We start from the raw sequence: 23,049 nt of genomic DNA, 5'->3' as shown, positions 1-23,049 counted from the left end.
GAGACCTCGCTTTTGGCCTGTCTGGGCTTTTGACACGCCTTCCTCACTCAGCTTGATCATTTCAAGCTTCTGATTTAAAGTGAGAGATGTGTGACTCTTCCTTTCACTTGAACACTTAGAGGCTTTTGTTGGCTTATTAATTGGCCTAATTTCAGTATTGTGTCTCAGAAAATAGAGAAGCTGGAGGAGAAGGAAAGAGATGGGGAGCTGCTGGTTGGCGTAGCAGCCAGAACACATTTATTAAGTTCGTCGTCTTATCTGGGTGCAATTCATGGTGCCTGCCAAACAATTATAATTGTTACATCAAAGATCAATGATCACACATCACCTTAACAAATATAATTATATCGAAAAAGTTTGAAATATTGTGAGAATTACCAAAATGTGATGCAGAGACAGGAAATGAGCAAATGTTTTTTGGAAAGATGGTCCTGATAGACTTGCTCAACACAAGGTTGCCACAGACATTCAATTTGTAAAAATAGTGGCATCTGCAAAGCTCAGTAAAGCTAAGTGCAGTAACATGAGGTCTGCCTGTATTACATACATGATTCACTGCTTGCCTGTCTCATGGCACTAGAATGTAAGCTCGTGAGAGAAACCATCTATCGTACTCTGTCCACAAGAGTCAAACAACATCTGGCACATGGTAGATGATCAACAATAAATTTTTTTTTATTGAAATGTAATTGATTTACAGTGTTGTGTTAATTTCTGCTATACATCTAAGTGATTCCGTTTTATATATATGTATATATATATATATGTGCACATTTTTTTCCATATTCTTTTCCATTATGGTTTATCATAGGATATTGACTGTAGTTCCCTGTGCTGTGTGGTAGGACCTTGTTTATCCATTCTCTTTGTACTAGTTTGTATTTGCTAATCTCAGACTTTCAGTCCATTCCCCCCGCCCCCCATCTCCCACTTGGCAGCTACAAGTCTGTTCTTTGTGAGTCTGTCTCTGTTTCACAGATAGGTTCATTCAACAAAAAAAAAAAATGTGAGTAATTGGTGAGGAAAACTTGTTGATTATAGAGTTAGCCTTGTGTGAGGAAAAATTGTTTTCCAGATTGGAGTTAAGGAAGAGAGTAGTGTTGACGTAGGAAAGTGGCGTCTCTTGGGGACGGTATTTCTTAGGTCACGTGCTGAGAGTTAGGGAGTTCAAGCGCTGAATGAATGAAGCCTACCCTTATTAAATACTTGTTGAGTGGTGGGAGGCACCTGCTGAGGACAGCTAGACCGAGACAAATGGCTGCCCCTCGCTTTTATCTCTGAAGAGGGGCTCTTAAGTGGTCTGCTTGCTAACTTGCCGCTGCGTTGAAGACGTAAGTTCACTTGTCTTAAGTGTTTATCATTGACCTCAATGTTCTGGTGAATTGTTTTGGTTCATCACTCGTCCCCAGAGTCCACTCGACCACACGGAAGGACGTCTCTTTTTTCCTCACACAGTGTTTGAGGCCCTCGCAGAGGGAATTCCTGAAGATGGGTGAAGGGTTCTGTGCTTCCCTCTGCACTGCTCTCAGCCTCCAGACTCTGAGTGTTTAAATCAAGGCCCTGTCTTCTCTCTATTTGCATGCTTCACGACTGCCCATTTAATTACTTGGCATCCGTGTCCAGGACCTAGTTTGATGTAAGTGGAGATATTTCCTGAGTGTAGCCCGAGGTCATGCATGGCAAATCTTCCAAGAAGAGAGTGGCTTATTCCTGGGTTTGAGAGATTACATCAAGGGCACTTTAAGAGGCTTAATTTTCTCCTTGAAGGGCTCTGCATTGGGCTTAGCATCTGTCACTCCTGGGCCCTCCCCATGGGGTGAAGGAGCTGTTCCTGTGGGTAAGATGTCAGCCACGAGCAGCCTGATGTGCACCACAAGGTCCTTGAGTCTAGTACTTCCAGGAAGAAAGAGTGATGTCTTTGTGGGACATCTTTATTTTTATTATCAGTGTTTTATATTAACTCATTTATTTTTAAAAGGGAGCTTGAGTGGTTCTAGGTCAGCCTTTCTCCTTGACAGGGACAGAACTGAATCCCAGAGGATGTCCCTGACGGGGTCACTTGGCACAGCTGGCTCTGAATTCCCACCTTCCTGACCACCACAGCCTCCATTTTCTGGGATGTCCGGGTGGACCCTCACTTTAATTCATGACTATGATTCTAGGCTCTAGGCGTGTGTCATAATCACCAGGGGGCACTTCCCTGGTGGTCCAGTGGCTAAGACTCTGTGCTCTCAATGCAGGGGACCTGGGTTTGATGCCTGGTCAGGGAACTAGATCCCACACACTGCAACTGAAAGATCTCGCATGGTGCAGTGGAGATTGGAGATGCCGAGGGCTGCAACTAAGACCCAGCACAGCCAAATACATAAGTAAATATTCAAAAAAAGTCACCAAGAAAACTCCTTAAGCATGCTCATTCTGCTAGTTCCCAGACTCCCCTCGATTTGGGATCTCGGCGAGCAGGACCTGGACACTGTTTCCAGTAGTCACGTATGGATGTGAGAGTTGGGCTGAAAGAAGGCTGAGCACCAAAGAATTGATACTTTTGAACTGTGGCGTTGGAGAAGACTCTTGAGAGTCCCTTGGACAGCAAGGAGATCAAACCAGTCAATCCTAAAGGAAATCAATCCTGAATATTCATTGGAAGGACTGATGCTGAAGCTGAAGCTGCATTACTTTGGCCACCTGATGCCAAGAGCCAACTCATTAGAAAACATCTTGATACTGGGAACAATTGAGGGCAGGAGGAGAAGGGGGCGACAGAGGATGAGACGGTTGGATGGCATTATCGACTCGATGGACATGAGTTTGAGCAAACTCCAGGAGATGGTGACAGACAGGGAGGCCTGGCGTGCTGCAGTCCTTGGGGTCGCAGAGTTGGACATGACTGAGCCGCTGAACAACAAAGGGAGCCTCCTAGGAGAGCTTGCCCAGGAAGGGTGTGAAGGGGGTAAAAGCAGCCAGGGCCTTGGGGACAGCCGCCCCGCAGGGGTGGTGCTTGCCAGCCTTGCACTCTAGACAGACGTGGCTTCTTCCTGAGGCTGTGTAATCATTTCAACCAGGCCAATCCGCTCTTCTCTCTCCCACACTCCCTCTGCTTACTGACTGTGATCTTGTGGGGTTCTGGTTGTAATCCATATTAGCAGGACTGTATGTTTTCTTTGGGAGCATTTCCCAATGTGTTTTGCTACTTAGGCCAGAATGAAAGCTATGTTCGGTTTGAGAGGATCATGTCCCGAGGGTTTTTATGGGTCCTCTTGTTTAGGGTCTCTGGGTGCCTGCATGTTGAAGGTAACTTACCAGCTCTCAGACCACTGGAAGTGAAAAGCTGCCCATAGGTGCTGATGGAAGAAAAAAAAGGGAGTGTGATTGGCAGTGTAAGGTGGGTTTGCACCGTTTTATAAGAATGAAAAATCACTTGCTTGCTCTCAGGCTGGTGAACTTCCAGAAGTGTTGGAGCTCTGAGTTTGTGACAGTTGCTACAGGTCCCAGGCTGTGATGCCTTGTCCCCCAAGAGCTGGGTGTCTGATGGTCCTGACAAGTAGAGTATATATAATTTTATGAATATACCTGATGAAGACATGAGAACAAGCCCTGTGGAATCTGAGACGCATAAGGTGGTCAGATGTCCCTTGTGGAAGGAGCCAGAGAAGAGCACTGTGCTCTTGGATTGGAACCTGACAGATGGAGTTTGTTAAGGCCCCCTCATCACCATGCCACAGGCTAGTGGCTTCAGAGCAGAAATTTACTGTCTCAGTTTCAGAAGCTAGAAGTTGGAGATCAAGGTGCTGGCAAGAGTTGGTTCCTACTGAGAGCTGTGTTTAGTTCAGTTCAGTCGCTCAGTCTTGTCTGACTCTTTGCGACCCCATGGGCTGGAGCACGTCAGGCTTCCCTGTCCATCACCAACTCCTAGAGTTTACTCAAACCCATGTCCATTGAGTCGGTGATGCCATCCAACCATCTCATCCTCTGTCGTCCCCTTCTTCTCCCGCCTTCAGTCTTTCCCAGCAGCAGGGTCTTTTCAAATGAGTTATATCAAAGTATAACGCCAAAGTATTGGAGTTTCAGCTTCAACATCAGTCCTTCCAATGAATATTCAGGACTGGTTTCCCTTAGGATGGACTGGTTGGATCCCCTTGCAGTCCAAGGGACTCTCAAGAGTCTTCTCCAACACCACAGTTCAAAAGCATCAATTCTTCAGCGCTCAGCTTTCTTTACAGTCCAACTCTCACATCCATACATAACTACTGGGAAAAACCATAGCCTTGACTAGACAGACCTTTGCTGGCAAAGTAATGTCTCCGCTTTTTAACATGCTGTCTAGGTTGGCCTATAACTTTCCTTCCAAGGAGTAAGCATCTTTTAATTTCATGGCTGCAGTCACCATCTGCAGTGATTCTGGAGCCCCCAAATAAAGTCTTCCACTGTTTCCACTGTTCCCCATCTATTTGCCATAAAGTGATGGGACCAGATGTCATGAGCTTAGTTTTCTGAATGTTGAGCTTTAAGCCAACTTTTTCACTCTCCACTTTCACTTTCATCAAGACGCTCTTTTGTTCTTCTTCGATTTCCTCCATAAGGGTAGTGTCATCTGCATATCTGAGGTTATTGATATTTCTCCCGACAATCTTGATTCCAGCTTGTGCTTCATCCAGCCTAGTGCTTCTCATGATGTATTTTGCATACATCAAAAGCAGGGTGACAATATACAGCCTTGACGTACTCCTTTTCCTATTTGGAACCAGCCTGTTGGTCCATGTCCAGTTCTAACTGTTGCTTCGAGGAAGCATCTGTTTCAGGCTTCTCTCCTTGGTTTGTTAATGGCCATCTCCTCCCTCGGCAGCTCTGTTTTTGTGTCCAGATTTCCTCTTCTTATCAATATAAGGGCATGAGTCACAACAGATAGGGGAGTGAAAGTGAAAGTGTTAGTTGCCCAGTCCTGCTCAGACTCTTTGTGACCCCATGGACTGTAGCCCGCCAGGCTCTCTGTCCATGGGATTCTCCAGGCAAGAATACTGGAGTGTGTTGCCGTTTCCTTCTCCAGGGGATCTTCCCAACCCAGGGCTTCAGCCTGGTCTCCTGCATTGCAGGCGGATTCCTTACTGTCTGAGCCACCAGGGGAGCCTAGGGTCCACTGTTAACAGTTTCATTTTAACTTAATTACCTCTGTAAAGACCCTATTTCCAAATAAGGTCACATTCTGAGGTTCTGGGGGTTAGGACTCCCAACATTTTCTTTTCTTTTGACTGCACTGCGCAACATGTGGGATCTAGTTCCCAGACCAAGGATTGAACCTCTGCCCCCTGCATTGAAGTACACAGTCGTAACCACTGGCCCTCCTTCTTTTTTTTTTTAAAAGGGAGCCCGAGTGGTTCTAGGTCAGCCTTTCTCTTTGACAGGGAAGGAACTGTCAGGGAAGACTCCAGGGAAATCTCTAGCATTTCTTTTTTGATGGGATGCAATTCAAGGCGTAACACATTGTTAGACAGACTTGTGTCTCAGAGTCTGCTTCTGACATGGAATGGTTACTGAAGTTACCTCTTTAGGCTAAGGGACCCTCGCCTGTCATTCTGCACCTGATAGTTTCATTGACCTACACATGGGACTTTATATTTTCCTAAGGTCTTGTCTGTATTTTCTGCCATCAGAACGGCCATGGCAGGCAGGAATTATTTCTACTTTGAGAAAATTGATACGTTCCAAGGTTTACACACTAAACACTGGGTACATTTGTTTCAAGTTCAGATTTTCTCCTCTGTAGCTTAGATGTCTCCCATAACACTTTCTCAAGTCTTGGTATGCATAAGAATCTCCTGGGAGACTCGTTGAAAATACTAAGATTGTGGAATGCTACTGAACCAGAAGCTGAGGTTATAAGTAAGGAATCAGTATTTTTATTGTTTCTGGGCCCTTCCCTGGAGGTCCAGTGGTTAACAGTCCATGCTTCTACTGCAGAAGGTACGGGTTTGATCCCTGGTCAGGAAACTTAAGATCGCACACGCCATATTGTGCAGCCACACACAGACAAGTATTTTTATTGTTTCCCCTGGAGATTTTTTGATGCACTGCAATGTGTGAGAACACGTGCAGTGTGCTATGGATGTAGTTTTGGCGGGGAGGGAACCCACCAACACTGTCAAGTTCGCATTTTTCTGTTGGCGGGTTTGGGAGGCCCTAGGAGACACCCTGAGAAGGCGCTCACTGGAATTGGGGTGCTTTGAGCCTAGAAGCACCTTCTTAGATCATACCCCTGCCACCATACTGATGAGGAGGGCCTCTGGCTGCCAGGCTGTGCACACTTTTTCATCTAAGGGAAAACAAATCTGTCTTGAACTTTCCCTGCTGTACAGATACACCTTGCAGAGTAGGGAGCGGGTGAGAGATACACTGTTGCCTTTGTGGTAACACGTAAGCATTGCATGCATTATCAAGGCAGAAATAGAGCTGGCAAGAGGACAAGAAACATTTTGTGACTGTTAAGTATTCATCGTTATAAAATGGATTCACAGCAAGTAAAGAGGGGCGGCGCATGCCCAGTACAGAAGAAACACCTAGAGAAAATTTTGAAACCTGGATTTCTAGGCTCCAGCCCTAGAGATTTGTCTTCTAAAGTGGTATTCAAAAATTCTGAGATACTAGTCTGGGGGCCACAGAACTGGCAGCCCAGTGTGAATGAAAGGTTGTCCCTGTGTGGTTCAATCTGTTGATACTCCAGTGACATTCTCTCTGAATCACACAAACATTCCTAAGCCTTGGCCATTAGCCTGTAGATTATATAACATATACTCAGGATCAATGTTCAAGTTATTTCACCAACTCGACTTTATTTTGATGACTGTATAACAAAACACATGCTCTCTTAGTGTATTTCTTAGAATGTGGTCCTTAGGTCAAGTATGATCAGAATTACCCAGGAATAAGGTTAAAGGATGAAGGTTAAATACTGTAGTTGCGCAGGCCCCAGGTATTCTAATTTGGTAGGTCTGTGTGGGACCCAAGAATAGGGAGTTCTCATAATCAGAAGATTGTTAGGCACTGGTACTGAGGTTTCAGTGCCACTCAGCCAGGGTTTGGAAAACCCTGTGGTTTTTACCAGAGTCCAGCCAAATAGTAAGGTTGAAAACACTGTTAGAGACTTTCCTGGTGGTCCAGTGGTTAAGAATCCACCTGCCAACGCAGGAGACGTGGGTTCAACCCCTGGTCTGGGAGGATCCCACATTCCATGGAGCAACTAAGCCTGTGTGCCACAACTACTGAGCTGGTGCTCTACAGCCTGCAAACCGGCGACAAGAGAAGCTACTGCAACGAGGAGGCCATGCACTGCAACTAGAGAGAAGTCCCTGCTCACCACAACTAGAGAAAGCCCACGTGTAGCAACGAAGACCCAGTGTAGCCAACAATACATACACAAAAATAAAATTAACAAGATTAGATTGATTGTTTACAGTGGCATTTGTTGCCATTTTCCGACTTGTAATTCTGTTTGTAGTCCGAAGTTACCAGGACCTTGTTCTGTAGCTGGGATGTAATTTTAACAGATTTTGAGAGTCCTAGTTGAATAATCACCTCCCTCCCTTTTGTACATAAGCTCATGCAATTCGTTTTAAGATATGTCTTAAAATGAAAGTTATGCTCCTTGTCCAGGTAAACTCCTTTGGAGCATTGATAGTCATGTGAAACTTATTAGAGATTCTTGGACTGGATTCAAGGAGGCTTTGTGGTTTTAAACTGCACAAGTGACTAAAGATGACCTATGGTAGAAATAGGTTTGTGTTCTTGGGCTCCATTTGTATATTTTAAAAAAAGGTAAATGCTTTCATATGAGTGGCGGTGTTGTCAAGGGGAGGGACTCTCCCATTAGTAAAGGAAATTCAACTGCATTGACCAGTATATCTTGGTAGTTTCCATTCCTTGCTTTGTAGATATATCTACAAATTGATTTTTTTCCCCCAAAAGACAAGATTTTCACTTCTGGGTTCTTCTTTCTGGCAGAATGGGGACCATTACTTTTAGAAAGAGAAGCTAGAGTTAATTTTGTGTCATCGAGCCATATGTGCCCTCTTTAGTTTATGTAACATATTCTTGAAAAGTTAGAGGTGAGTAATCTATTTTTAACATTGCTGCAGGAACTGCATGTGTTTGTCAAAATCGATTGATCTCTACACTTGAAAAGGGTGAAATTTACTGTACATAATAATACTTAAATGAACCTGTCTCCAAAAAATGTGCCAGGGGGACTTGTCACTTTAACTATTCTTTTTATGAATTAATTTTTGAATTCAAGGTGTCATTTGTGATGCAAATGACTCCCGTGTTCGTCTTTGTTCCATACCTGTTTGAAAAGTCTTCTGTGTGCTTTCCCTTTGTTGGTGCTTAGAGGGGTGGGAGGAGTGGAGATGGCACAGGACTGAGGGATGGGATCTACCTTCCACCCATTCTTCTTGTGGGTGTGGGCTGTCCTGGTCTTCACTGCCGCACAGGCTTTGGTCTAGCTGCTGTGAGTGCGGGCTGCTCTCTGGTGGTGGTGTGTGGGCTTCTCATTGCGGTGGCTTCTGTTGTTGTGGAGCATGGTCTCTAGTCACGTGGTCTTCAGTAGTTGCTCTGTAGCATGTGGGATCTTCCCAGATCAGGGATTGAACCCATGTCTTCTGCACTGGCAGGGGGATTCTTTACCACTGAGCCCCCTGGGAAGTCCCCTTCCACCCATCTTGATCATTTTCATCTCAGTGCCACATTTAGTACATGGTGGAAGTTCACAAAGGTTTGGGGGATGAATAAAACCATCATGTTGATGGAGAAATCTGAGGTTCGGTTCCGTGAGGCCAAGTGGCTTGTCCAGATGTGAGGGTAGTGTGGCGGAAATGGGAGAAGAATCCTTCATGCCTCTGACTCCCAGACCACTGCCCTTCACCATCGTTTCTTCAACTTAGGCCTTGTAAATTCATGTTTTATCAGTTGGGGGTGTTTTAAGCCTAGGTGTACCTGTAGCCTTGTAGAATGGAGGCATTCTGTTATCACGGAGGAGCCCTGGCTTTGAAATCATTCATCAGTTTGGCAGATCTTTTTCTGAGTGTCTCTAAGGTGCATGCATGGTGGATATGGCCCAGACCGGAGCCCTGCTTTCATGGAAAGCACAGTTTGGGAGGGTATGTGTGGGCAGGAGGTATTAAAACAAATCAGAAGAGGGTTTTCGACTAAAAAAAAGATGCACTACATGAGAGTTTCAAGTTAAGTTTTATCTGGGTCAAAATGAGGACTGCAGCCTGGTAGACAGCACTTCGGATAGTTCTGAGGAACTGCTTCAAAGAGGTCGTGGGGGAAGACTGATATATGTGATTTTGGTGAGGGGGAATTTCAGTGCAATCAAGTACATATTTTACTTTTCTGCTAGTCACAAAGAGCTGATATCATCATGAAGGTTTTTAGTGCTTTTCTAGATACGAGGAGATGCAAGGATTGGGATCATGAAGTCAGTTTCTGAAAACATCTGTCTAAAGACCTGTTCCACCAGTTTCCCTGGAGCACAGAGTGCTTCACTCTCCACCCTGAATTCCCTTCAGGGCATGTCGAACTTCAACAGCTGCAAGGCACAGGGTTTGATCGCCACAGAGGCAGAGGGCCAATGCCCTCAGCAAGGGACAATTTGTAGTTGACAGGGTTGAGTGTCACAAAGGGCTACATGTAGGAACCTATAATATGGTGACCACTATTCAGAGTGTGACCTTGTGGGAGTCATCTAACCTCTGTAAGCGTCAGTGACCTCAATAAAACAGACAAATCAAGGATTTGTTGCAAAGATTCAATGAGATCATAAATGTACAGCATACTATGCATGCTTCTGGGCACATGGTAATTATCTGTAATTTGTTAGGATGAGTAAATATGTTTGTATTTCTCACGACTGTGCTGCACTGGCTCTTGTAGACAACCTCAGAATGGGAGTTTGGAATGTTTATTTTTTTCTCTGGTGTTTTGGATCATCTGAAGAACGATGGAGGAATGTATTGGAGGGCTGTGTTAGTTGGTTTTGCTCATTGACTAATGGGATTGAGGTGGGAGCAGCTCTTTCTAGCCAGGGTGCTGGGTTATGATCATAAGTGCACTGAGATAGTGATGCCCCCGTCCTTCCTCTGGCTCTCAGGGCCTGCAGAGCTCAGGCTGGACAAAGGATAATTTTCCAGGTGTGCCAAGACTTGGAAAAGCTTGGGGGAGTGCATCTCTAAATGTGCTCTCACCCTAACCCCCGGAAGCAGGAGCTAGGTTACTAGATTTTTAAGTTCTCTTCTCACTGAAGAGAACAGTGTAAAGGAAGTAAGGACTGCCCCTGGCTGCCTGGGAGTTTTAAATGAGAGATGCAGGACTTCCCTGGTAGTCTAGAATTCACCTGCCATGCGGTGGACACCGGTTCAATCCACACTCTAGTAAGATTCGACATGCCGCAGAGCAGCTAAGCCCGTGAGCCACAACTGCCGAGCCCGTGTGCCCCAGAGCCTGCAAACCACAACAGGAGGAGCCACCGCAGTGAGAAGCCCATGCACTGCAGCTGGAGAGGAGGCCCCACTGGCTGTAACTAGAGAAAGCCCTCACGTAGCAATGAAGACTCAGCACAGCCAAAAATAAAGTAAATGGGAGATGCAGATGATAGACTAGAGTTCCCAAACTTCTCTGATAATAAGACTCACTTGAATACTTGCTAAGCTGACAGCTCTCCAGGCCTGCCCTGGTCTGGATTGGGGCCCTAGAATCTGTGTATGTAACAGTTACCCCGTGTGATTCTTCCTGGGGATATTTGAGAAACCCTGTACGAGGTCATAAATCTCTCTGTCCTTACCACCCGAAGTTGGTCCGAGGATCAGCAACATCAGCATCAGCAGGGAACTCGTTGAAACTCTTGAGTTCCATCCAGATCTGCTGACTCAGAATCAGCATTTTAATAAGATCCCAACTTGAGTGTATATCCACAATCAATTTGGGGCAGGGTTTGCCTGTCAACATTTTTCACCAGAGAGGTGGTGGTGACAGGTCTGATCATCTCTTCTGAGGAATCGGAAGAGATGCTAGGCCAGGGATTTGAACTCAGTTTTCTGATACCAAATTGAGTGCTCCTCACACAAGCTGTATGACAGAGGATGAGATGGTTGGAGGGCATCATCCACTCAATGGACATGGGTTTGGGTGGACTCCGGGAGTCGGTGATAGACAGGAAGGCCTGGTGTGCTGCGGTTCATGGGGTTGCAAAGAGTTGGACACGACTGAGTGACTGAATCGAACTGAACTGAACACACAAGCTGAAGCTCCAGTACTTTGGCCACCTGATGGGAGGGAAGAGCCAACTCTTTGGAAAAGATCCTGATGCTGAGAAAGAGTGAGGGCAAGAGAAGAAGAGGGCAACAGAGGGTGAGATGGTTGGATGGCATCACTGACTCAATGAACATGAATTTGAGTAACCTCTGGGAGATGGTGGAGGACAGGGCAGCCTGGAGTGCTGCACTCCATGGGGCTGCAAAGAATTGAATACAACTTAGCAACTGAACAACAACAACAGTACACACCCTCTTGACTGTGGTTCTTACAGACTCTGAGGGTGTGTCTGTAGCCTGATGTCAGGGCCCTCACCAGCCTGTTAGTGTTGCGCCTGGGAAGAATGACACCTGGGGACAGGAGGGGACTGCTGGGAACACTCAAGTGTGCTGTGGTCCTTGGCATCCATTCATGATACAGAGTCGGCCCTGTGGGGCCCCTGGGCACGACGCCTTTCTGTGTCTTCCATTTCTTTGCTTATAGGAAATAGCCTTCATTCAGCCTCCATGACCTTCCCAGAATTCCAATGGGTAGATATTTCCAAGCAGTTGATAATTAGGGAAGGGAGGGGATGCAAGACAATGGAGAAACAAACAGTTAAGAGAAACAATAGTGAGGGTCAAGGCCCTGGTTCCCTATCAAAGGATACACAGAGCAGTATCTGTGAATTGGTTTGCAGATACTGAAACCCCCTCCAGGTGGGAGAAGTTAAGATTAACGATGGTGTACTGTCCACAAGCATGTAGACCCTAGATCAGTTGGAACCTCAAGGTTGGTGATGCTGACTCCTGCTTACCTCACCACCAGCCCATCAGAAGAATGTCCACAATCTGATCACACCCTCTTTGAACCAATACTATAAAACTCCTCACTATTGTCTCCAAATGGGGACACAAAGGTTTTTTTTTTTTTTGAGCAGGAGTCTGCTGTGTCCACCTTTGCCTGGCAAAGTGATAAAACTATCCTTTTCTATTTCACCCAAAACTGTCTTCAAGTTTTGATTTGGCCCCGGTGTATAGAGAAGCTGAGATTCTGGCATCATTAACCCTGTCAAGACCACTTCTCACTGTTCCTGGGAAGAAACTTAGGTCCAAATGTCAAAGTCAGCACCTTTGAGTTCTTAGAGACCTGCAGAAGTTTGTGTCATCCTGGTGGTGGATCCCTGAAAAAGTTGTTTTATCTCCATCCAAGGTCAGGGTCAGATGGAGTGCAATTTTTCTAATGCTCCTCCAGGCTTTTTAATCCTTCTTCTCCAAGCACAATGTCAGAGAAAATACCCTGTGAGACTCTTGCCAAATGGCTTGAAATAAACGTCCACACACATTTCCAAAAAGACAATTAGAAGCTTATTTGATGAACCAAAGGCCTGCTGTGCTAGACATTAGTCGAAGAGAGCTCAGTGCCAATTTGGGAAGCTCTCCCAGGGGCCCTCTTTCTCATCACAGCCCCCTCTTGGAGAAGTTAAATTGGGGAAGGGCTGAGACCGCCAGGGAGAGGGGAGGATGGGGAGGAAGGGCAGTGGAAGTGATGGCCCCAGAGAGAAAGGAGCAATGGCTCTGTCTCCTCCCAGGAGAACTGGAATCTTTGCATATAAAATTAAGCAGAAAAACGAAGGTCGTTACAAATTCATCAGCATTTGAATCCTATTACCACTTACCACTGGTGGTGTGGCCACGGAGACTCTTTAGGAAACTGAGCCCTAGGGAGGTCATGGACTCTATCCAAGGTCATGTGTTGGGTTAGTGGCAAAGCTTGGGTCAGGGTCCAGGGATTCCATCTGTGCTCTGCTGCCTTCTCTATGGGAGGGAAGATGCTAAGAATGTGAAATTTTATAGTGATTGGATCCAGATGTTCTGGCCCTGCCCCCCTTTAAACCTAACATAGTGGGTGTTTTTTTTTTTTTTAATGAAACAGAATATTTTAATCTGCTGGTTTCATTTGCTAGTCCACCTTATGCATTCAAGGGATAAAGGTCAGGAAGGAAAAATCCCAAGCTGGTAAGTGTCCAGTGGTTGGGGGTATGACACCAGGCTGTTTTTCTTGGCTTGAGGCATCAGATTGAGTGACCTGTGGCACACAGGACAGGGATAAGCTCTGTGCTGGACGTGGGCAGAATGTTTATGTTCATAGTTGGAGTATGGGTTTAGATGCTCTTGCCAAGGACAGATGCATATTACATTTTTAAAATTAAATTGTGGGAAGACTGAAATTTTTTGGTGGTTCTTTTAGCTTGAGTGCATCATGTCTGACTCTGTGACCCTGTGGACTGCAGCCAGCCAGGCTCCTCTGTCCGTGAAATTTTCCAGGCAAGAATACAGGAGTGTGTTGCCATTTCCTTCTCTAGGGGATCTTCCTGACCCAGGAATCGAACCTGAGTCTCCTGCATCTCCTGAATTGGCAGGCAGATTCTTCGCCACTGAGCCACCTGGGAAACCCCTCTGGCTTGAGGAAGGGAATCCTAAAAGGCCCTGGTGAACAGGCATGGGGAGGATATAGCCATTTCTGTGATGCTTCATTGCTCGTGTGGAAAATCTGAAGCCTGTGATGGCTTAGCAAATAGATTACACATTGCCTTGGTTTAAAATAGTGTAATGTGTGTGCCTGTTTCATTTCGTTCACTAGATTGAATTTTGAGGACAATCAAACCATTCTTTTGTCCAGCAGTCTTGGGGGTATGTTAAGTGGTTAGAACATCCTGATGCCACGGTCAGAGGAGACAAACGCCTTAGCGAAGCTGGACTTGAGCTGGAGGCCAAGTGCACTGAATTTTGGTGTCTTTCCTTGTGGTGCTGGCTGTGTCAGCCAGGCTGTTACAGCTCTTATCAGTCATACATCATACTGGTTGAACTCATTGAAGTTATTTTTTTCCATTGAGGTATGGTTGACTTACCATGTTGTGTTAGTTTCAAATGTACAGCAAAGTGATTCACACACACACACACACACATATACACACACACACACATATATATATTGTTGTTTAGTCAACAACATACATACATACCACACACACACACACACACACACACACACACACACACATTGTTGTTGTTCAGTTACCCAGTCATGTCCGACTCTTTGTGATCCCATCGACTAGTCTGCCAGGCTCTTCTGTCCAGGCAAGAATACTGGAGTGGGTTGCCATTTCCTTCTCCAGGGGATCTTCCTGACCCAGGGATCAAACCCATGTCTCCTGCGTTGGCAGGCAGATTCTTTACCACTGAGGCCCCCAGGAAGCCCCACCATATTTATACGTATATACACATACATGTCTATCCTTTTTCAGATTCTTTTCCCTTGTAGGTTATTACGAAATCCCAAGTGTATCCCTGTGCTATACAATAGATCCTTGTTGGTTATCTATTTATATATCAATGAAGTATTAACAAAAGTATATAATGTGTTGAGAAATTAGATCCTCTTAGATTATGACAGAAGCAAGTAAGTCGTCAGTGCCAGAGGTTTAATTTGTTTTGAAAGCTGAGGGGAAACCCCATGCCTTGATTTTGGTGGTAGAATACCAGTGCTTTGCGGGGCCTGGGTTTGAGAACCACTGGGCTTCTGTGTGCACCTTGGCCAGTCTGGTGAGAAGCCAGGTTCTAGCTTGGTCATTGAACTGGTGACTTACGTGCTGTGTTCAGCTATTCCAAGTGTACTTCTGGGACCAGCAGCTCAGTTATCACCCGGGAACTGATAGAGAGGCAGGGGTCCCTTCCCTGCCTCACCGACTGATTCATAACTCTGGGGCAGGGGTCCAGGAGCCTGTGTTGGAACAAGTTCTGCAGAGTGACTGCACAGCAAGGTTTGAGAACTGCTGCTGTGTAGTTCTTCTTCTTTTTTAAACATAGACAGTAAGTTTATTTATTTTTCTTATGGCTGTGATGCACAGCATGGGGATCTCAGTTCCCTGATCAAGGATGCAACCCACGTTCCTTGCATTGGGAATGTGGAGTCTTAGCCACTGGACCACTAGGGAGGTCCCTGCCATATAGTTTGCAAGCAATAAGAACTGTTTGGATGTGCACTCTGGTGGATCATTTCCCGAAGCCTTCCCATTGGGCTGGGTTCTTGTTCTGGTAACCCAGGCCAAGTTAATGGGGGGTTAATAGAGCTAGATTGCCACTAGTGCTCAGTAATATTTAACAATAGCCCACAGGCTTGTTGGATGGGTTGGTCCAACTCACCTCAGACCGGTCTCTGCAAAAAGCACGCTCTGATGGCGACTAGATGAGTCAATTTCAGGATATTTCCTCTCAAGGATGTCTTTGACAGTGTTCCTGTCAGGGGTAGATGGAGATGGACAGGTCTCAGGAAGGAAGGAACAGGAGAGGGCCAAAGCTGGCTGAGGACCTTGCAGAGAGACAGGTTTCAGCTGTGGAAACATCACAACAAGCAGCGGGGTTAAGAGGGGGATGTTTTTCACCTGTGTTTCTGCTGGCCGTGCGATAGCACAAATGTTTGATGAGCATTCGTCTCTTGAAAGGATGTTTTCATTCCATCAGTTCAAACAGAGCTCTCTGTTTGAGAAACATTTCCTTGTGGAACAAATGTTTCCAACTTAATCAAACTGAGTGTGGAGATAGTATTGACTTGAGGGAAAAGAGGAGAGTTAAAGGTTTCCATTCATTCATGCCTTCTCTGTGCTGGGCATCAGCAAGAGTGGAGTAAGACAGAATTCCTGCCGTGATAGGGGTTTACCCAGAGGAAGGGGCAGCTGTCAGTCTTTCCTGGCAGAGGGCACGGTTTAAGGAAGGAGTCAGCCACAGCTCAGGGGCTCTGGCACCTGCTGGGATGGTTTCTCTGGACCTTGGGGTATGCAGGGCTAATGGAAAAGACTGTCCCCAAGCTACAATCTGCCTTTTCTTTTAGGATCTCTGAGCGGGTTATGGAGATGACTGTCCCCTGCCCATATGGCCAACCACATCATAAAGCCATAATGGTATTGTCACTCAGTCGTGTCTGACTCTTTGTGACCCCATGGACTGTAGCCTACCAGGCTCCTCCGTCCATGGGATTTTCCAGGCAAGAGTGCTGGAGTGGATTGCCATTTCCTTCTCCAGGGGATCTTCCCAACCCAGGGATCGAACCTGGGTCTCCTGCATTGCAGGCAGACGCTTTACCCTCTAAGCCACCAGGGAAGCCCTAAAGCCATAATAGTACCCCATTTTAGTGTAAGATAACTAAAATAAAAAATAAATAACTTCTAGGAGGTCGGATCTGGGTGCAGGTTGGGGCGTTTCTATGAGGAGTGTTAGGGAAATACAATTAAAGACAGTATCTCCTTCCAGCCCAGAACACCTTCCCACAAGGAGAAGAGAAAGAAAACCATTTTGTTATTGAATAAACATTAAACCAGAATGTGATACACATCACAGGCAGCCTGTTGCGAGGACTACAAAGCTAGAGATTACAAAGGTGGAAAGAATTTTCAGTCTTTTCTGTAGCTAGGTGGGTACAATGCATCGTATTCACACCTTCAAGATAGAATTGTTCCGTTTGTCAAGACTTTACCACTGGAGGTAGGGCTTGCACTTTGGAATCTGGTGACAACTAAAGTTAGGTCCTATTCCTCCCAGGAAACTGGGCTTTATTTTCCTTGATGATTACGTTTTAAAGAGGTGATTCTCAGGCAGTTGTGAGAGAGGCTTATTTAGTATTTAATCTTACGGGAGCAGCCCTGCCCCGCTTCCCTGGTGAGAGTGGCTTATGTATCCTGGAATCAGGGATCTTCCTCAGTTCAATGGAGTTCCTACCTACTGATGTAGACATTGACCTTGGACAAGTACCTCTTAGGAGTACCTTAGGATTCTCATGTGAAAACAGAGGTAGGACTAAAGCTCTTTGGTCTCATGATTTGGAGGCTCTGTTCCCATTTCATTTCCCCAAGCTGCCATTTTTTCTCTTCTTAAGCCTGGTCAGACAGCAGTTGCAGCCTGGCTAAGAGATCTTACCAGTTGATACATATGTGCAAATCAAATTACAAACCAGCTTTTGGAGCTCCAGTTGGGAGTGCCTCGGTGATGGCATCAGGTCTCGGGGTACCCCTGGCAGAGCCACCTCCTTCTCCCCCAAGGCAGTGAGGTCCTGAAGGATAATTCTGTAGCAGACAGAATTTGCCTGAAACCACAGCAAGGTCAATTTAGTGACACGGGTGTTGTGGTATATATTACAGTGTTTCTATCTGTATCCCTTTCAGAGGAACTAGGAGTCCAGTGACTCTACTGTTCTAATCATTAACTGTTTGAGTCGAGTGCGCTTTGAAACTCAGGGAACTCTAGGAGACTAAAGCGTTTTTTTTTTTTAAGACAGGAAATGGGGGACAAGGAGGGACTTCTATCCTGGAAAGGCCCCCATAGGATTCTGCTCGGTTTCAATCTTTGCTTATTATCTGACTCACCCTGCCATTATAAGGTGATTAAAATCACTTAATTTGTCACCGTCCTTCCCCAATTTGTTTCCTTCAATACATTTGTGTTTTTTCCCCCTCCAATCAGAATCCTCGCCCGCTTACTTTCTGGCTCTTCTCTAAAGGGTGTAGTGAGACTTTATGTGCCTTTTAGCCCCAGCATTTTATGCTTGCTTCCTCTAATGCCTGAGGAAGCCTCACGTCACAGTCACCTGTGTGGTCAGTTCTGTGTCCAGCTCTTTGTGATCCCATGGATACCGTAGCCCACCAGGCTCTTCTGTCTATGGGATTCTCCAGGCAAGAATACTGGAGTGGATTGCCATTGCCGCCTCCAGGGGATCTTCCTGACCCAGAGATTGAACCCGCCTCTCTTGTGTCTCCTGCACTGGCAGGCAGGATCTTTACCACTGCACCACCTGGCAAGTCCTGGGGAAGCTTAAACTGCTTTACCTTGGTCTTTCTGAGGTCTTGCCAAGAAACTTTGAGTTGACTGGCAGTGCTTATGTACAGAAATTTCCTATCCGATGATGCTCCAATGAATTGCTCATCCTTCATTTACCAAGTCAGAAAATCCTTTTCCCTGCCTGATTCAGCCCTACTGTGGGAACCTCACAGTTGGCACCTGTGTTCTGCAAGAACCGAATCCAGTCTAGATGGAGGCTTGTGAAGCTAGAGCTAAGTAAAGCTTCTGAGGGCTCCGAGCCTGGTGGTGGGAAATGAACACCCAATTCTTGGCCACAACAGTGCCAGTGGCCAGTGAGGGGGCACCACTGAAGGATTTTGTATTTAGTGGGACAAAAATGTAAAAAGTAGTGTTTTCAGGTCTTTCCCTCCCTTTTATCTTCTTGCTCCCCCTTCCTTCCCCTCCACATTCATCTTCAGACCAGTGTGTGGTTTGTCATCTCTGGTTACCTGCCTTCTGGCTTGTCTTGAATTCTGCCTGGTGCTAAATGTAGAGAAGACTCAGGGACTTCCCTGGCGGTCCAGTGGTGAAGACTATGCATTTTCAGTGTAGGGGGCATGACTTTGATCCCTGGTCGGGGAAATAAGATCCAATATGCTGCATGGCCAAAAGAGTGTAAAAAAAAAAAAAGAGGACACAGCATGTCCCCACCCCTAATCTCTGGATTTTGATGTGGCTTGGGGAGAAAGGAAGGGTCCTTCTGGAGAGTTGTGGGGCCTTGGGCAACTCCTTCACTGTGGCTGATCTCAGATTGTTTATCTGTTCAATCTACTTAATGACGTGTCTCGCAGGGGATGGTGGGGACCAAGTAGGACAGTGGCTGTCCCACTCAGCACAGTGCTTGGCTCATAGTAGGTGCTCCAGAAATCTGCTTCCACTCTCTTCCTCGTGGTCTCTCTCCTGGTTGAACCTGTCATCCTCAAGAGAGGTCATTACCTGCATATACTGATCTAGAATCAAAAAAACTTTTCAAATATTCACAATGACAAATCCCTCATGCTTTTACCCTATGAGCAGCCCTTGTTCCTTCTGATGACTAAGAAAAGAAAGCTTTCAATATGGAGTGCTTTGGAAAGAAGACCCCTTAGTCCTCTCTGATTATGGTAGCTATTGGCCCCATATGGCTGTCGAATGCTTGAAATGTGGCTAGTGGGGTAGAGAAATAGAATTTCTGAGTTTACGTAATCCATTTAAATGTAAATTTAAAATCAGTTTCTCAATTTGGTGATAGGAAAACTTTTAAGTGTGTTTGGAATAACTTGGGTGTGTGAATCAGCCTTTTCAGCTGTAAGTGTTATGAATTCACAATATAGATCACACGTTTATTTCCAGTGAAGATTTTATATCCAGATTAAGAAGTGTGCCGTAAATGTAAAGTACATACCAGATTTCAAAGACTTGGCATAAAAGGAAGACTGTAAAATATCTTATTAATGATTTTTTATATTGATTAAATATTGAAATGATAATATTTTGGGTATATCAGATTAAATAAAATGCACTACTAAAAGCATGTTCACGTGTTTCTTTTTACTTTTTAAGATGTGGCTACTGGAAAATTTAAAATCACATGTATGACTCAAAGTATCTTTCTGTATGAAAAAATGTATGACTCATATTTCTGTAGGCTTAGACCCTGGTCTATCACAGAAGCGAATTGGAAGGCCACAAAGAAGCTCCTGGTTCTAGAAGCTGCTGTAGAGTGATGCTTTCTGGGGTCTTCCTCAGTGACCTGCATATGTAAGGAGCAGTGAGTGCTGGCCACTTAAAAATTCTAAACCACCGGAGCACCCTCCTGATCTCAATAGTGTGTCCTCCTGGGGGCAAGATGGGGAGAGCATTCCTTTCATAAAGGCTGATGTGTTCCATGGGGAAGCCTGAAATCTTTGGTTCCTGACAACTCCAGGGACTCCTCGTCTCCATCAGGTCTACTTCCTGAAAGATGGCTCTCCCCTAGGGCTCTTTGAGGTTCCTTGTTGATCCAACTTGGCTTCCTTCCGATATATTTAAAAAAATTTTTTTTTTAAATTTAAATTGATTTATTTGGCCGCACGGGGTCTTAGTTGCAACATGCAGGATCTTCACTCTTCGTTGTGGCATGTGGGATCTGGATTGAACCTGGGTCCCCTGCATTAGGAGCACAGAGCCTTAGCCACTGGACGACCAGGAAAGTCCCCTTCGGATTTTATGTTAGGCCCCCACTCAAAGAACAGTAACGGCAATCAACTGTCAAAAAGTTGGGAAATTCAAAACAGTGCCACACTGTATAGCAGGCATGCTTGAAAGCCATGTGGTCCAGAATATGATGCATTCATAGCCAAGTTGTGGGCCAGCAAGTACTCTGCCAGCTAGTTGTATTGCATGTGAACAATTTTAAATGCTCTCATCTAATAAGTAATGAAGTTTGAGTTGAATAAAATTTTCAATAGAATTTCATACCACTTTGGATGATAATGGTTAACCAATCCTGACTTAAAAATGAAATCAGTGTGTTATTCAGTCATTCAGAAGGCATCTTTTGAGCACCCCTATGTGCGGGATTCTTGAGGCAAGAATACTGAAACTTTGCCATTCCCTTCTCCAGTGGACCATTTAAAACTCAGCATTCAAAAAACTAAGATCATGGCATCTGATCCCATCACTTCATGGCAAATAGACGGGGAAAAAGTGGAAACCGTAGCAAACTCTATTTTCTTAGGCTCCAAAATCACTGCAGATTGTGACTGCAGCCACGAAATTAAAAGACACTTGCTCCTTGGAAGGAAAGCTATGACAAACCTAGACAGCGTATTAAAAAGCAGAGACATCACTTTGCTGACAAAGGTCTGTAAGTTAAAGCTATGGTTTTTTCCAGTAGTCACGTATGGATGTGAGAGTTGGAAGGCTGAGCACTGAAGAATTTATGCTTTTGAACTATGGTATTGGAGAAGACTCTTGAGAGTCCTTTGGACTGCAAGGAGATAAAAGTTTTTTGTCTAGAACTTCAAAAGCAGTTAGTTGCTGTTAATTTTAAATGGCAGTTTGTATTATATTACTGTAATTATCTTTTGATTATCTGAGTAGCAGGTCATTTACACTGCAGCTTTTCAAAGCACGATAACCAGACTTGGAAGGAGGCTTGGACATCTCCAAATTGAAGGTGCCTGGAATTTCTTTTCTTACAGGTTGTCCTCCTCTCCCTGTTGTCTCCTCGTTGGTCCTGCTCCTATCCCCTGGCACACCAGCAGCAATGGAGAAATGCCTTCCATGGGGAAGTCCCCATGTCCCATTTCCACCCTTCTTGCCGTCTTTTATCCAGGCTAAATGTCCCTTTTATCCAACCCATCTTCAACAACTCCTCACATGTGTGGTTTCTGGATTGTTGACCTTCTTCGTTCTCAGCCAGCTGGAGAACCTTGTAAGCTGGCACATCCTGTACCTTCTCCCAGAGACTGGTTTAGAGTCTAGAGTGGAGTGTGGGCACCTGGTCTTTAAAACCAACATGAAATAACCATCCAATCACTCAGATAGCTATGCAGCCCAGTGCAGAGCAACGTGGAGCTGGCTTCTCCTGTGAGGAGGAGGTTGTCCTGATGTAGCCCAGAATCACATTAGCTTAGAAAGTCATGTGGAGGGAGTGGCTTGTGTGTCTCCATGTCACCAGCACCCCATCTCTATATCTTACCTATAATAGATAGGTACCCTGCAAATGTGTAAGAACAAATGGATGGTCCCTAAAACCACAGATCTCATCCATGTGAACTGTCAGTAAAAATCAGATATCCCCCATCTCTGCTGATGAAATTCTTAAGATACCAAATTCAGGGCTTTAATGGACTTTTGCTTTCACTGGGTGACATCCCCTCTCTGCCATAGTTGACCTCGACAGTAATTCTAACTCGATGTTGTCTGAGTAGCAGAATGGCTGGAAGCAAAGACTTAGAGCCCTACCATCTGGATTTGAATCCTGGTGCTAGCGGCACAACTTGCTGCTTTGGTTCTTAACTGGCCACCCCTCACTTTCCTCATCTGTAAAATGGAGATGATAACAGTTACTGGCTTCAGTGAGTTGTGATGGGATTAAATGATCCAATGCACATAAGGCACTTAGCGCAAGGCCTGGCAGAGGAAGTGCTCCCTGGTTATTTCTCTTAAGCCTGAAGATGGTAGTGACAGGACGGTGGACAGGAACAAACGTCCTGTTTGCTGTGCCCTACACCCTGTTGAAGGCTCTGTGGATCGAGCTTCTCTGGGAGGTGGCTGGAATTGTGAGTCATCATAGGAAGGATGGGAAGCTGAGTGGTGAGGCCTCAGACAAGCTTGGTTCTGGTTTTTTGGTTTTGGCTGCACTGGTCTTCACTGCTTTGCGCAGGCTTTCTCTAGTCGTGGTGAGCAGGGGTTACTCTTCATCGTGGTGCACAAGCTCAGGGCTTCAGTAGTTGCAGTTCCTGGGCTCTAGAGCGTAGACTCAGTAGCTCCTGTGCATGGGCTTACCTGTTCCACAGCAGGTGGAACAAACCAGGGATCGAACCGATGCCCCCTGCATTGGCAGGCGGATTCTTATCCGCTGTACCACCAGGGACGTCCTTGGTCCTGTCTTTTTTGGGTGAGATCTGCAGGGGCTGGAAGGGTGGAGTCTGTGCAGCAGATGGCAGGAGAGCTGTTCTCGTACCAGCTACCCGGTCTCCTCCAGCTGCGTAGCTGGCTTCCTCCCGGGGACTGGCTGGTGCCTCTCCATTTTGATTGCTTATTACACTCACCTGGGAGCTATTAAACTCCACCCATGCTCCGCCCTGCCCCAACCAGTGTCATCTGTAACACCACTGCTGCAGCCCAAGCATCCTTGTTTTACAAGAGCCCCCAGGTGATTTTATTTTTAAGTTTTGTTTTATTTTTCGCT

General features: G+C 45.6%; 1 protein-coding gene and 1 non-coding gene across 3 annotated transcripts in view; one reads left to right on the top strand and one right to left on the bottom strand.

The window, feature by feature from the left end:
* Positions 1 to 23,049, top strand: part of TLN2 (talin 2) — a 499,959-nt gene that overhangs the window by 13,323 nt on the left and 463,587 nt on the right. The gene's annotated exons all lie outside the window — the stretch shown is intronic.
* Positions 16,368 to 16,439, bottom strand: TRNAC-GCA (transfer RNA cysteine (anticodon GCA)). Its single transcript has one exon. It is a non-coding gene; the product is annotated as a tRNA-Cys (tRNA).

Source organism: Budorcas taxicolor, chromosome 10 (assembly GCF_023091745.1).
Source record: "Budorcas taxicolor isolate Tak-1 chromosome 10, Takin1.1, whole genome shotgun sequence".
NCBI classification, from domain to species: Eukaryota; Metazoa; Chordata; class Mammalia; order Artiodactyla; family Bovidae; genus Budorcas; species Budorcas taxicolor.
The sequence above is the reverse complement of the archived record's forward strand: the minus strand, read 5'-3'. Positions and strand labels throughout refer to the sequence as shown.